At 42.8% G+C, this 15,239-nt stretch overlaps 1 long non-coding RNA gene across 1 annotated transcript; it reads left to right on the forward strand.

Annotated features, from left to right (window-relative positions):
• Positions 1–2,098: 2,098 nt before the first annotated feature.
• Positions 2,099–14,963, forward strand: LOC122673286. Its single transcript, XR_006334655.1, has 3 exons — positions 2,099–2,132; positions 7,529–7,733; positions 14,281–14,963. It is a non-coding gene; the product is annotated as an uncharacterized LOC122673286 (long non-coding RNA).
• The last annotated feature ends 276 nt before the right edge of the window (positions 14,964–15,239 follow it).

Genomic DNA, 15,239 nt, shown 5'->3' on the forward strand with positions numbered 1-15,239 from the left:
CCAAGTAGTCCTGATGTGATCTTTTGCTAACTCATATTTTTGAGGAAACTCCATACTGTTTTCCATAGTGGCTGCACCAGTTTACATTCCCACCAACAGTGTAAGAAGGTTCTGTTTTCTCCACACCCTCTCCAGCAGTTTTTATTTGTCGACTTTGATGATGGCCATTTTGACAGGTGGAAGATGATACCTCATGTAGTTTTGATTTAGATTTCTCAGCTGGTATCAGGAGGGCTTCAGGCCAGTTTTCAGATGTTGCCTCAGTCTCATCATTGGGCTTTCCTGAGGTTATCTACGGGTCTCTGACCCACGGGGTCCTATTCATGACAATGTCTGTTGTGGGCCCAGGTAGGACATTATAGGGAGGGCTCAGTCCAGGTCTTGATTTCTTATCTGCGAGAAAGGATTGAGGCAATGCTCAGGATTCCTTCATGAGCTAGAGTTTTGACCATCAAGGTCTCCATTATCCCGATCTTTTACTGCTTATGTTGCAGCATCTTCATTTGCCTTTAAAAATGAGAGAACAGGCAGGTAAGGAGAGCAGTTGTGCAGTTGGCGGGAGTCACAGTGACTCGGCCCCTCCAAATCCCATCTTTAAAGCAGCAGGAGTGTGCAGCCTCCCCTTCCCACATCCTGCCTGGTTGGCCTGGCAGGTTCTAGTCCTCTGTAAGCAGGGCTCTAAGAAATCTTACCTGAGTCAGACTTGTTCTTGTCTTGCTTCCAACTGCCATATTTTAGTTTCAAATAGTTGTGTGACATAGCCGCCTTTCCAGTGTTGTGGTTCTGTTGAGAATACCTAGTGTCTATTTCTGGTAGAGGTCTATCACCTCTTTAATTGGAGCATCTTAGTTCTGAAGTATCCACATGGGCTGATTTTCCATGTGTGAGAACATTAACTTCTGGACTGTCTCCCATACCTTCAGTCCCTGGGATTTGATAGATCAGAGGGAGATTGAAAGGCAATGCCACTTAGGAACTGGAAAAGGTCTCTAGAATAAGAATGTGGCTTTTTTGTTTTGTTTTTGAAATACCAGCTATTCAACTTCGGTGCTGCTCCTTCAAAAAGCTTTCAATTAACACTCAAGATGTGCATCTGTAGACAAAAAGTACTATAACAGGAAATGAAAACAAAGAGGGGCTGGTTGAGGGTGGGTGGGGGATAAAGCCTGGGTGCAGCAGTGAGCCAGAAGTTACTTTTGACCTATAAAGTATAAAGGTAAGACAGTGAACCCGGGAATATGACCAGGCATGGAACCTTGGGAAAGGAGAGGACAAGTAGGGAGCGAAAAGGCGCATTTATTGTCAAATCACCAAATCTTGTTCATTTAATTCCTGAACATCTCAGCTAATGCCTCTGCTGCTCCGGGGCCTTGCTTTCTTCATTTCTCATCTTATTAACTTTAAAGGGCCTTACCATCTTTCATCCACTTGGTGAGCTTTCCAAGCTGCAGGATGGATTTTTCTCTGATTAAAATCTCGCTACGCCTCTCTGTTGCCTATACGATAAAGTACAAACCTAAACTAGCAAAAGACCTTGGTGTTCTGGGCCTGTTTGCTCCTCTAGCCTCATGGCTTCATGAGGATACAACCACGTGTAACCTTCAGTTACACAGAACCACATGGAGGTTTCCAAAAAGCCAGGCTACTGCTTTTGCCTAGAATGTCTGCTCCAGCCTTGGACCATAAACTCTAAAGTTTTAACTCGGCTCAGGTATCTCAGGAAGCCTTCCATACACGTCCTGATCTGAGCATGATAGACCACTTCTGTGAATGTCCAGAACTTGGCGTTTATTCTAGCATTGTCACATCACATTATTAATATATGGAACTGTTGATTTGTTTTCCCAATAAACTGAACTGCTTAAGAGCAGGGACTCTGCCTTATCTTGCTTTGAAGTCCGGAGGACTGGAACTTCAGTCACTGAATACATTACATGCCTGACGAATGAATAAATGAGTAACAGACAATACTGCTGCCTTCAAGTTTCAGGCTGTTAGGGCATTCACAAGTTTAATGATTAAAAGGCAATTTGAGACTATTACCTCATACAAATGAGCATGATATGGCTGTATTTCCATTGTCTTATAATGCAGATTCCAAAGAAGGAAGAGACCAAGATGGCATGGGGGTGGTGAGTCTGTTTTCTTTGTGAGATGTATATTTAGAGCTGGGTTCTATCCCTGGGTTAGGAAGATCCCCTGGAGAAGGAAATGGTAACCCACTCCATTATTCTTGCCTGGAGAATCCGTGGACGGAGGAGTCTGGTCGGCGGTAGTCCATGGGGTCACAAAGTCGGACAAGACTAAATGACTAACTTTCACTGAATGAGGAGTGCTGTCTGATTAGGCCTAAAAGAAATGGTGTCAGAATGGCCAGCTTCCTTCCTTTCAGGCTCTGTTCAGGCGTTTCCCCTGTGCAGTTGCTTAGCTTATCCAGTCCTGCTCTTCACTTGAGCTTTTAATGACTGTTCTACATATCTGGTAATTAATGGGATCCTTGAATCATTAGATCTTATTCTTTTAGTAAGTATATAGTGAGAGCCTATACTACGCTGAGTGCTGAGCACAGGACAAGAAGATAAACATAGTCTTCACCTTGCTTGTTGAACACATCCATCAATAGCTGTTTAAATCACCCTGTTTGTTATTAGGGGGCTTCCCAAGTGGCACAATTGATAAAGAACCTGCTTGCCAATGCAAGAGATGTAAGAGACGTGGGCTTCGCGGTCCCTGGGTCAGGAAGATCCCCTGGAAGGGGGCATGGCAACCCACTCCAGTATTCTTGCCTGGAGAATCCCATGGACAGAGGAGCCTGGTGGGCTGCAGTCCACAGGGTCACAAAAGAGCCGGACATGACTGAAGTGACTTAGCATATTTAGTTATTAGTGCTATGAAGAAAATGGTCACAGAGCCAGGCAGGTATTGAAATGAGCTTTAACTCCATTAAAGGGCAGGAAGGGCCTTGCCAAGGAAGTGATTTTGTGCTTAACCCTGCAGAGTTAGTAGGAAACAGACAAAGGAGATCCAAGTTTTTGAATTGCCCAGGCAGTGGTAATATAGAAAGACTTGGGAGGAAAAGCATCAGGTGTGTGCAGGAAACTGAAGGAAGGCTGGATTGTAATGAGGAAGCGAGAGAGCGCAGAGAGAGCAATGCCTTGCAGGTCATATTTAAGACGGTAGACTCGCTCCTGAGACCGTGGGAAATCATTGAAAGGGTTAAGTTGGGGGGAAATGATTCTTCTTAAATTTATTTACATTTCTATTGCTTCCAGATAGCTTGAGGGGTAAACACTGTTGATTTATGTATCCTTACATTCCCTCTTAGCACCTGTCACTAAATCAAATAGTAAATATGTAGCGACTTGGTTTCCAAGTGGAGGGAGACAAATGCAAGGGTGAGAATTAGCAGGGTAATTCAGGAGACGGATAGGGACTCTAGAAAAAGCCACGGGAGAGTCACGGGGAGCCTTGGGAGTAGGGTGGTTCTACTTCCCTTTGGTTAGAAGTTTGTATTGTAATAGCTGGGATTGCTGTCGCAAAACACCACGGACCGGGGGCTTCAGCAACAGAAACTGATTTTCTCACGGTTCTGGATGCTGAAACTGAGGTCAAGCTGCCAGCATGGCTGGGTTCTGGTGAGGCCTCTTCCTGGCTTGTAGACGGCTAGCTGTCTTCTTGCTGTGTCCTCACAGGGCAGAGAGGGGAGCGAGAGACGGGGAACACTCAGGTCCTATCAGGTTAGGATCCCATTGTGTGGTTTCACTGAACCTTAGTTACCTCCTTGAACTTCCTTGGCGGCTCAGTGGTAAAGGACTCGCCTACCAACACAGGAGACACAGGAGACGCAGGTTCAATCCCTGGGTCGGGAAGACCCCCTGGAGAAGGAAATGGCAACCCACTCCAGTATTCTTGCCTGGAGAATCCCCACGGACAGAGAAGCCTGGCAGGCTATAGCCCATGGGGTCACAAAGTGTCAGACACGACTTAGTGTCTGAACAACAAGACTCTGTCTCTAAGTATAGTCACAATTGGGGTTAGACCTTCAACAGATGAATTTAGGGAGGATAAACTCAACCCTTCACAGGTTTTACACTGTGAAACCACTGAAGCAGTGATTCTCAGCATGCATGCAAGTCAGCACTAGCTCTCCCAAAGTTAATGCTGCGGGTACCTATCTTGGGAGTTCCTGTTTCTTTTAATTCTTGCTAGGGATTCAATTGACATTTTAAAACTATATCCCAGGATGATCCTGATTGTATCAGGGAACAATGACTGTATCTATGCATTGTATTCCTCACCTGTAAACTGAAGGACTTCTCCACATTTAATTCTCTCTGTTACTCGCTCTGAAATTTTTTCCTGGTCAGGAAAATATTAGCGAAACCAACCTTTGCTCAGCCTCTACAGGAAAAGCAGCCAGCTTTAGTCTTGTGCTGGGTGTATTTGTCTTGCCACGACTGACTGCCTTGTTAAACAGCTATTGTAATCTCCATATTGTTGGCTGAGTGGGTGCCACGCATGCCTAACTTTCCCTCAGATGGATCACAGCAGAGTTAGATTTGAAGGAGGGGAAAGCAGGAAATGCAATTCTGACCTTAGTGGTTTTTAACCGGAATGCTTCAGCAAGTCACAGAAAACATGACTAAATAATGGCTCAAAAATTTGAGGCTCTATTTTCCCTCCTAGGATTGGATGTCCAGAGAAAGGTGGTCCAGGTGGTGGTCCTTCCCTCTTTCCACTGTATCCATCCTCGCTGCCTAATGGCCCAGGACAGCTGCACTGCCTCTCACATCACACGTCCATGCCAGGCAGGAGGAGGGCAAAAGCTAAGCAGTGCATGCCTGTTGACGCCACTACCTTGTAAAGAGCTTTTCAGGAAGCTTTGCCCAGTAACACCCCTCTTTACTTCATCAGCCAGGACTGTGGCTCATAGCATCATCCACAAGAGAAGCTGGGAAATAGAGTGGTTTAATGTTTGTTTATTTATGTTTGGTACGCTGCTGCTGCTCTCAGACACAACTCTACTGATGATAGAGAAGGCAGTTGGATCTTAAGGAAAAAATTAGAAACGTCTGCCACAGGTCACTGGGCACTTGCCTGACCTTGAGATAAATTTTGAAATGTTAAGAGTTTCCCACAACTAGAGAGTGGCCCCTGCTCCCGGCAACTAGAGAAAGCCCTCAGGCAGCAATGGAGACCCAGTGCACCAAAAATAGCTTAGTAAATAAAATTATTACAAAATGTTTGCACTTCTATCATATGCCAGGAACCGTTCTAGATACTGGGAGTACAATAGTGAAAACAAAAATGAAAAAACAAAAAGAAAACCAGACAAAGCCAAGTCTTCACTCTCATGGGGTTACAGTCAAGTAGGGGATACAATCAACAAATGAACTATGTAATATGTTAGATGAGTGGAGTGAAGACTGAGGTGGTGGTCTGCAGTTTTCAGTTGGATGCTCAGGAAGACCAGTGTTTGGAACCTGGTGTATGAGTAATAACATGAAGGAAGTGAGGTATGTAAATTCCTTGGAATATAAATATGTTGAAAGGAAACTCTAAGGCAAGGCAACAGGGAACAACAGATACAAAGGCCCTGCATTCCTCTTTGTAGTTCCAGTCTATGTTTGTTTTATGGGTTCTCATTATTTTTATCTTCATGGGCATTTTTATCTTCATATGGACATTGGTATATACAGTTGAGATATAAAGGGCAATTCTAGGGGTTGCCTTAATACTTCTTCCCCCTTTGGAAAAAATAAGGTGCTCAAATGTACATCTTGAGAAATTGTTAAGTGTCTTTTCCACTTCTCTCCCTTCTCCTGAATCCTGTTCCCTTATTTCCTTATCCTTCCAGAGATAATGCTGTAGAAATTATAAAAATCGATTTGGAGTCTTGATAGCTCTGAGTATGAGCCCTTACATTTCCTACCTGTGGTACTGGGCAAATAGCATATCCTCCCAGAGCCTATCAGCTCATCTGAGAAGCTGGCATGGATGCTAATGCCCCCGTTACTCTTGCTGTACTAAGTGAGGTGAGATGGTGAAGGCCCCGTCTCAGAGCTGGGTACCTATTGATTATCTCTACTCTTCTCTTCCTTATGGTCTTTAGCCTCTGGGTCACATAGAATATCTGAGGTAGGTCAAGCACTGTTCTTTGAAAAAAGGACTTCATACACTTTACCAGTGTGTGAGAATCTAGTGTCACATGTATATTCCTCAGTGAAGTTATATTTACCAGCCTGTCCCTACACCCAACCCCAAAGTCTTCTGAGAGGTGGACACTAGGCCTTTACTTACTGAATGTCAGACACCAATGCTACTCACACTGTGAAACCTCATCATCATCCAGAACCATCCACCTGTGTGTCTTTGCTGCTGATTCCTTTGCTCCATTTTGCCTCACCAGCTTTGACAATGTTGTAAAGAGTGGTTCATTTCAGTTTGCAAAAGCATAGTCTAAAATGGGATCAGCAAACTTTTTCTCTAAAGAACTGGACTGTAAGTGTTTTCAGTTTTGCACGCCATGGGTCTACCACAGATTTTGTGCTCAAATCTGCCATGGCAGCCTGAAAGAAGCCACAGATAGCATGTAAGCAATGGCACATAGATTAGATTTAACCTGTGGTGAGCTGGGTTTATGGTCCATGGACCATAGTTTTCTAATCCCCAATTTAAAATAAAGGTTAGGCATTGATTAAAAGAAAGAGGTTCATCATATGCCCATAAAAAATAGAACATTAAAAATAATACCAATTCACAATAAGAAATAATCTGCTAAGTCATGTCCGACTCTTGCGACCCATGGACTGTAGCCTGCCAGGCTTCTCTGTCCATGGGATTCTCTAGGCAAGAATACTGGAGTGGGTTGCCATTTCCTTCTCCAGGGGATCTTCCCAACCCAGGAATCGAACCCAGGTCTCCTACATTGCAGGCAGATTCTTTACGGACTGAGTTACAAGGGAAGCCCTAAGAAATACTATCCCAGTACAAATAATCACAATTCATCCAATCAGTTCATTCATGCCCATGTAACTAATACTTGCTGCACTGGATGTTAGGTCTGCAATCTGCTTTTACAAAGTGGGTGCTTCTGGACCGCAATGAAGTCCTGGAGATCCTGACTCAGTCCCTGCTGCCATCTGCAGTTGTCTGAGTGGTGTCAGCTTGGAAGTTAGTGATGTGTCAGTGTGTCTGTGAGAGGGTGACGTGGACCATAACGGTGTCTTCTGGGTCCTCAGCTGAGAGCTTGGCTGAACATCCACAAAGTGAGGCCTCATGAGGCTTAGGGGAGAGTGACAGTGATGAGTTAGCAGGTGTCCATGCTGTGAGACACTGGAGTCTGACCCATCCCAAAGGGAACGTCTTCAATAAGCACTGCGGGGGTTCAGTTGAGAACTAATAAAGGCCACATGCTAGGATTGAGGGACCATGCCCAAAAGTAGGGGTCTAGAAACTATGGCCAAATCTGGCTTGTGGCATGTTTTAGTGTGGCCCATGAACTAAGAGTGATTATTATTTTTTAAAGGTGTTGTTCAAAAGCAGCAGCAGCAGGAGCTGGAAGAAAAGGAAAGATGAAAAGATGGAAAAGGAAGCTGAGACCCTACATTGCTCACAAGAATTAAGTTAATTACTGCCTGGCTTTTATAGATAACGTTTGCCAAAGCCTGCAATAGAGTAAAAGCCGTACCCTGGGACTAAGAAGAAAAATGAGGCAGAACCACCCTAACAGGGTAAGAAAATTTCCCAATAATTAGCTGCTTTGCAGAACAAAACCAACCTTCTTTAAAGAAAATAACATAATCCAGACTCCTTAAATATCATCCACAATGTCCAATGTACAATAAAAATTATTAGACATGTTTGCAACATGTGTTGCCTCTGATCAAGGGGACAAACAGCAGTCAAAGAAATAGACTTTGATATGACCCAAATATTGTACTTAGCAGACCAGGACTTTAAAAGTACCATTATAAAAATGTTCAGAAGACAAGTGCTCAGGGTTGGTGCACTGGGAAGACCCAGAGGGATGGGATGTGGAGGCAGGCAGGAGGGGGATCGGGATGGGGAACACATGTAAATCCATGGCTGATTCATGTCAATGTATGGCAAAAACCACTACAATATTGTAAAGTAATTAGCCTCCAACTAATAAAAATAAATGAAAAAAAAAAAGTTCAGAGACTTATTAAAAAAAAAGATGGATGCAGTAAGTCAGCAGATATGAGATCTCAGTGGAGAAATAGATGCAACAAAACAGAACCAAATGGAAATTCTATAACTGAAAGGCATGGTATCAGAAATGAAAGGTTCAGTGAATGAATTTAGCAGTGGATTGGAGACTTCAAAAGAAAAGGACAGTGAAGTTGAAGGAAGATTAGTAGAATTATCCAATCTGAAGAACAAAGATGTAAAATGAAAAAAGTCTGAAGAAAAAATATGAAACTAATGTAGAGAGTCTCAGTGATCTTCAGTGATCTGTGAGAGATATTAAAATGTCCATTAAGACTCTGAGAAAGAGAGGGAATGGTTCATAAAAAAATATTTGAGGAAACAACACCTGAAAATTTCCAAAATTTGCTGTGTGTGTTAGTTGCTCAGTTGTGTCCGATTCTTTGTGACCCCATGGACTGTAGCCCTCGGGGCTCTTTCATTCATGGGATTTTCCAGGCAAGAATACTGGAATGGGTTGCCATTTCCTTCTCCAGGAGACCTTCCCAACCCAGAGATCGAACCTGGGTCTCCCACATTGCAGGCAGACTCTTTATCACCTGAGCCACCAGGGAAGCTCCAAAATTTGGTAGAAAAGTAATTAATCTATCTAAGAAACTCAGCAAATTCCTAACAAGTGCAAAGAAAACCACACTTAGCCACATCACAGTCATTCTTTTGAAAACCAAAGATAAAGAGGAAATCTAAAGATGGCCAGGGGAAAAATACTTAAAGGGGAGTAATCATGCATGTGACAACTCATTCTCATAAGAAACAATGAAGTCCAGAGGAAAATGGGGCAACATTTTAAAAATGTTGGAAGAAAGCAAAAACTCTGCAAACCAAGAATTCTGTATCCAGCCTGAAAACTCTTCAAAAATTAAGATTAAATGAGGAGTTTTTAAAATAAAAGAAAAACTGAGAAAATTTCTTGCCAGAAGACCTGCACTATAAGAAATGCTAAAGCAAGTTCTTTAGTCTAAAGGGAAATGATACTGATGAAAACTCAGATATACTGAAAGTAATAAAAAGCACTGGGAATGATAAATATGTGGATAAATATAAAGGCGCAATTTTTTAACTTTATTAAAAAACATGGCACTTTAAAGCAAAGGTAATGTTGCATTTTGGAAGTTATAACACATGTAAAATAAAATATATGACACTAATAGCTCAGGGGAGAAGAATGAAATTATTCTCTTGCAAGTATCTTACATTTCACAGGAAGTGGTTTAATGTGAACGCTCTGCAGTATGTAATTAGCATGGATGAGCAGTGTCATCCCAAGATATAGCTAAAACTTCAGTAAAAGTAACACACAGAATGCTTGAAATGTGATTAATTCAAAGAGAATGAGCCAGGTGAAATGGAGAAACTATAAGAACAAACAAGAAGGATTCAAAAAATAGAAAACAAATAGCGGGATAGTAGAATTAAACCCAATCATTTTAATTACTTAAAATGAATTGACTAAACTCTTCATCTAAGAGATAGACCCTGCTTGCACAAAATGGAAGACTCTACAATATGCTATCTACAAATGAAGTAATTTAAATATATGTATGCATGTAGTTTGAAAGTGAAAAAAGGATGAGAAATAATGTACCCTGGATAGTGAGCATAAGAAAGCTGCTGTGTCTATATCAGTTTCACACAGAGAGACTTTCAGACAAAGATTATTGTTACATATAAATAGAGACATTTCATAATGATGAATTAATTCATCAGGAAGGCACAGAACTCCTAAATATATAGAGATACACATAATACAGCTTTAAAATACGTGAAGCAAAATCACAGAATTGAAGCAAGAACTAGACAAAGCCACAGTTATAAACAGAGATTTTAACACCTTGTTTTCATAAATTGATGGGACAAGGATATTAAAAAAATCAGAATAGGAAGAGGAGGGAAAATTGGAAAGGAGATCAACCCCCTTCACCTTCACTGACGATGCATGCCCCTGCTTCCTCCTAGGGTCTTGTGAACACAGTTTTGAAATGTCCTTCTCTCACCCCTCTGTTTAGCAGAAGTGTGTGGAATCAGCTGAATAAATTACAAAACATATGTCATGATTCTCTTTGTGACAGTGTAAACTTGCTATTATTTATTGGGAGGAAAAACAGAACACAAAGATCACCTCAGTACAAGATAACTGAACAGTGCAAATCAGTTGCAACATTCCACCTTGCCTGGTGTTTTGCTGGCTACTCGCAAACATGTATTTGCTCAACAGAGACAGCGCAGAGCTTCGCCTCACTCTGTATACCATTTTTTGGTTTTATTCTCTCTGCGTTATTTGATATTGAGACTGTAGTTAGTTATATGACTTTTGCTCATTGCAATAATTTGAAAACAGTATCAAAAGAAAAGCCTCATGTTTCCTTCTTTGGCAGTTTCTCTCTGCCTTGGGCATTTTCCCTAAGCTTTCTCTCTTTCCTTTCTTTCCCATGGCATCTCCCATCTCCTGGGTCACAATTCTTGGGGGAGCTTTCTCAGCTGTAACCAGGGTTAAGACTGGCCTAACAGGAATGATTCAGTGTTATGAACACTTTTCCCTGTATGATGAGGTGGGGGAAGAGCTCATTGCATTAGCATGTGTGAGACTGTGAGTATTTCCTCAAGTCCTATTCACTGGACTGCCAGGAATATCCCTACTTTATCTTGTTCTGACTTCCAGCAGCATTTATCATACTCCTTCCTTCTCAAAACACTTCTCTTCATTGTTGTACCCCACACTCTTCTGAATAGTCAGGCTTCCCTTGTGGCTCAGACTATAAAGAATCTTCCTGCAATGCAGGAGACCCAGATTTGGTCCCTGGGTTGCGAAGATCCTCTGGAGAAAGGAATGGTTCCCCACTCCAATATTCTTGCCCAGAGAATTCCATGGACAGAAGAGCCTGGCAGGCTAAAGTCTATGGGGTCGCAAAGAGTTGGACACAACTGAGCGAATAACACTTTGACTTCATGCCACAGAAGTCCTTGAATTGCAGAGTCGGAGGGGGAATGCCACTGTTACCTTAGACTCTTGTCTTCCTACTTGATGGGCCTCAGGGTGTGGCCGCCGAATCCTTTTTAATACGTTTCCAAGCTGGTAACAGCCCCCTAGGTTCTCTCTTCCTTTCTCAGGTCAGAATTCAGTATTTTTTCTTTCCTTCCAAATGTCACAAACCTGCTACCCTTTGAGCCAAAGTTGCACCCCAGACATGTATTCATACTGAACAGTTAAATTTTTTTTTAAATTGCCAAATTAAAAACATCTGGAAATTTCACATACAAATACAAATTTTCAGATTTCCTTAAACAGACATAAAAACAGAAAAGGAGGCGGAGTCATTGCTCAGCTCCCTCCCGCTCACCTCTTCAGGTTCCTGACCGCAGCCTCCTCGTCAGGTCAGCAATCACGCCTTCTCTTCAACCTCCCAAATAGCCCAGAGTCCAAAGAAGTGAAAAAAGTTTGGAGAACTCTGCTCTAAGTCATGTAGGAAAATAGGAATCTCCTTTTTCTATCCTTATCGGCTATTTTATTTCTCTGGAATAAACCAACCTGGAAAAAAATAAATTAAAAAAAATAAATAAATAAAATAAACTGTAGTTTCCCGTAGCTGCCTCTAGATGGCAGTATTGTACTGACATTCTCTCAGCTATCCCCATTCCGGCCGCCTTCAAAATGTTTTATCTAATTTTTCAGTGGGAATAATTTTTGTTTCTAAATTTATTTCAGTATTTTTCCAATGATGTCAAATTTATCAGTAAGCAGGTAGAGTCCACAAGCTGCAATATTTAAAAGAACAAAACGACAATCTTCTTTTTTTCCCCCTCTTGGAGCTTCCTGGGTTGATTAGTAGAAGCAGAACATATTGCAACGTGTAATTGTCACGATTATGCAGGCTGTTCATTTAGAGTTTGTGTGTGCACATGAATTCAGCTGCCGCATCTGCAATGCATGCTGGAAAAATAGCCCCTTTCTCTGTGCACTTGGAAACATCGACTGTTTCTCATTTGGAGCAATTTCTTTATTTTGTTTTGTGGATTCTGAATGTTACCCACAAATATGGGAGGCAAGGGAGCAAAAAATAGTGTGTACTACAAGGAGGAGGCTCTTAAGAGATGTACATGTACATAAGTAGACACATGTGAGCTGTGTGTTGGCCTCATATAGAAACGAGGCGAGTGCTGCAGAAGGGAAGTTGTGTATGTTAATTAGATTAATGGTTTGGGAGCAAATCCATTTCAGAGCAACTAATTAAATATTTCATTGGAGTTATTTTATGTAATTTGCTTTGGTATGCCACAGACAGATATTAAGTATTTAATTTTATCTTCAAGTACAACCAACAAATATTTCACTGATTTAATTCTTTGGTTTTGGCTTCAGGTTTTCCAAGTGCTGTCTCTTTAGTCCTGGTTAATCCGCCTGAAGCTGAGTGTGACACAGGGACCCTGCAGGTCCCTTCTGTGAAAGCTTGGGCAATTGCACCTTGGACCAACCCAAGTAGGAGTTAAGCCCTCCTGTTTTCATCACCTTGATTACTCCCTAAAAGGTTAGAGTTGGAAGAACTCCATTCAGTGTTTGACGGTACAGTTTCCTTGATGGACGAGTCCTCCAGTCCCTGCATGAGCCCTCTCAGGGATGGGACTGTCTTGGGCAGCACTGTGCCAATATTGGCCCCGCTGAGGGACAGAGGTGACTATGGGGACCTTTTTTCTTCGCTCTGAGCTGGGGGAGGGCAGCGGCAGGAAGGAGATGCAGGCAGACAGGCGAGCAGGGCTGCGCCCAGGGAGTTCTGCAGGCTACATGTGGAGCGTGGGTCCCAGGCAACACAGCCTCCAGGAAGTTAGGAACCCATTTGACTGGGCAGGCTTATTCTGCATGCAGCGTGCAGAGTCCGCGGTGACCTCTCTCTGTTATGGATAGACTATCTTACTTCTATGGCTCCGGACTCCTCCCCACCCCTGAACTGAATGCCTTGACTCTTAGATCCAAATGATGGATTTTACCTTTGTTCCACTACTTGGCATATTCTTTCCACATCCTTCTTGGAGTCTGGCTTTTGAATCAAACTTGGCAGCACCCATGGAAGATCTTTAGAGAAAAGGTCATCAGTAGCTTTGACTTTCAGGCAAAATCACCCTTGCTAGCATGAGTGGGTTCCTCCCTGTAAAGTCAGAACAGAGTCAGAACAGACCTTCTCAGGTATAACTTCTACCCTGCCGGACAACTGATCAGTCTTGCCTTAGACGATTCCAGCTCCTCCCAAACACCCTTCCTGACTCCTCTCCTCCTCTCTCTTCCTTTTCTGTCTTCTGGACCTTAGTTAAGACTGAACGTCTTTCACTAAGCCTTCCCGGACACCTCTGTTTCCACAAGAGAATCTTCCCTCTCTCTAAATACTTCCAGATCCTCAGTCCACCCGTTTCGAAGGAGTTAAGAGAGATATGTGGTCTATCTTTTTGTCCAGATTTTCAGTGGCTCTAACCCTGGGTAAATGGAATCAGTGTTACAGCACATAAAATCCACCCTTCTCTGGAGCATTTAAAATTCTGACAACCTTTCCAGTTTCAAGAAAAATTTCAAGGCAGGTCACTTTTTTACACAGCATGCATTTTCAACACCATAGCCTTTGGGTAATGGGATCTTGTTATAGGAAGTGTGAGGTCTGCATTTCCACCTTGGGACAGTCTCATCTTGCCCCAGGTCTGGAAATCCTGTGTTCAACCTGGCTCTCTGTCAAAATGCTCACCGTGTAACTGACAGAATTTGCAAAGACTGAAGGACTTGAGGGAGCAGAAAGGAAAGAGCTGAGCTGAGAGGTGGGGCTGATGGGAGGATGTCCTGGCTTTAGACTTTGAAATCCTCCAAGAAAAAATAGGTGTTTTCTAAGATGAGATGAAGAGTGGGTTCCAGGCAGAGGGAATAGAAGATGCAGAGATATGGAAATAGGAAACAGCTGACTACATACTACCTGTGCTTCAGGGCTTAACTAAATTCCTATCTTCTTCAGAACTCTTTCACTGATAATCTCAGGCCACAGAGATGTTCACTGTGGTTGCCTGTTGTTGCTACAGAGCAAGACTGGAAGCCCCTGGAGACTGCAAGCCTTTGGAGACCGGAAGCCCCAAGAGACCAGTGCCATCCTTTCTGACATCCCACCCAGTCCTCAGGACTATGCTCCCGAACTACTCAGACACTGCTGTCCTGTAGGGGGAGCCCAGGATGAATGCAGTTGAAATTACTGGGTTTGCAGCTTCTTACTGATTCTGCAACAAAGGAAAAGATCTTTCATCGAATGTGTAAGGTGAAAAAAAAAAAAGACTTGAGTTTCTCTTGGTGGAAAACAAAGGGAAGTTTGCATAATTATGACTCTGTCTTTTCAGCATGTAAAGTGCTGTTTTTCTGCAGAATAGGGCTTTTAATATTTGATGAGTCTTTGAGAACACTGCACGATATCAACACTGAATGGTGGGGCTCAGTTCAAAGGCTTGTACAAACATTTCTAAAGAAGAGCCATATTAAAGAGTCCAGTTTCCCTGATTTGTGCTTTAAGTTTATTGACACATAAATCTTCAGAAGCGTTCTTCTCGACCTCGCGTTCCTGCAGACTCTAATGCTGGCCTTTTTATGGACCAGAAATCTGGCCACTTTGTATTCCTCCAACAGCTACCACAGCTAAGCCACCTTCGTTAGGCAATAAAATTGAAAACTGCCTCCCGATTGAGCAGTTGATTTGAATGAAATCTGTTGTTTGTCTTAGGATGTTGTAATCAGTGATAGATGTCGAGGGGCGTCTGGGGGCTTCTGTGGATCCTGACACAAGGCCTAATAACTGGAGCTGCACCCATGCCGGCATCCATCATTCTGAGCAGCGTGAAGGGCTTCCCACTGAGAGCTGGCGCCCACCGCTGGCCCGGGCGGGGTGTGGGCTCGCTCTGATTTGTCACACGATGCCTTCAAGGCAGAAGGTCAGAGAGGTTCGAATTACGTTCAAGAAAAATCATAGTTCTTTATTTGTGAACATCTCTTTAAA

The sequence above is a fragment of the Cervus elaphus genome, chromosome 17 (genome assembly GCF_910594005.1).
Source record: "Cervus elaphus chromosome 17, mCerEla1.1, whole genome shotgun sequence".
Taxonomy (NCBI): Eukaryota; Metazoa; Chordata; class Mammalia; order Artiodactyla; family Cervidae; genus Cervus; species Cervus elaphus.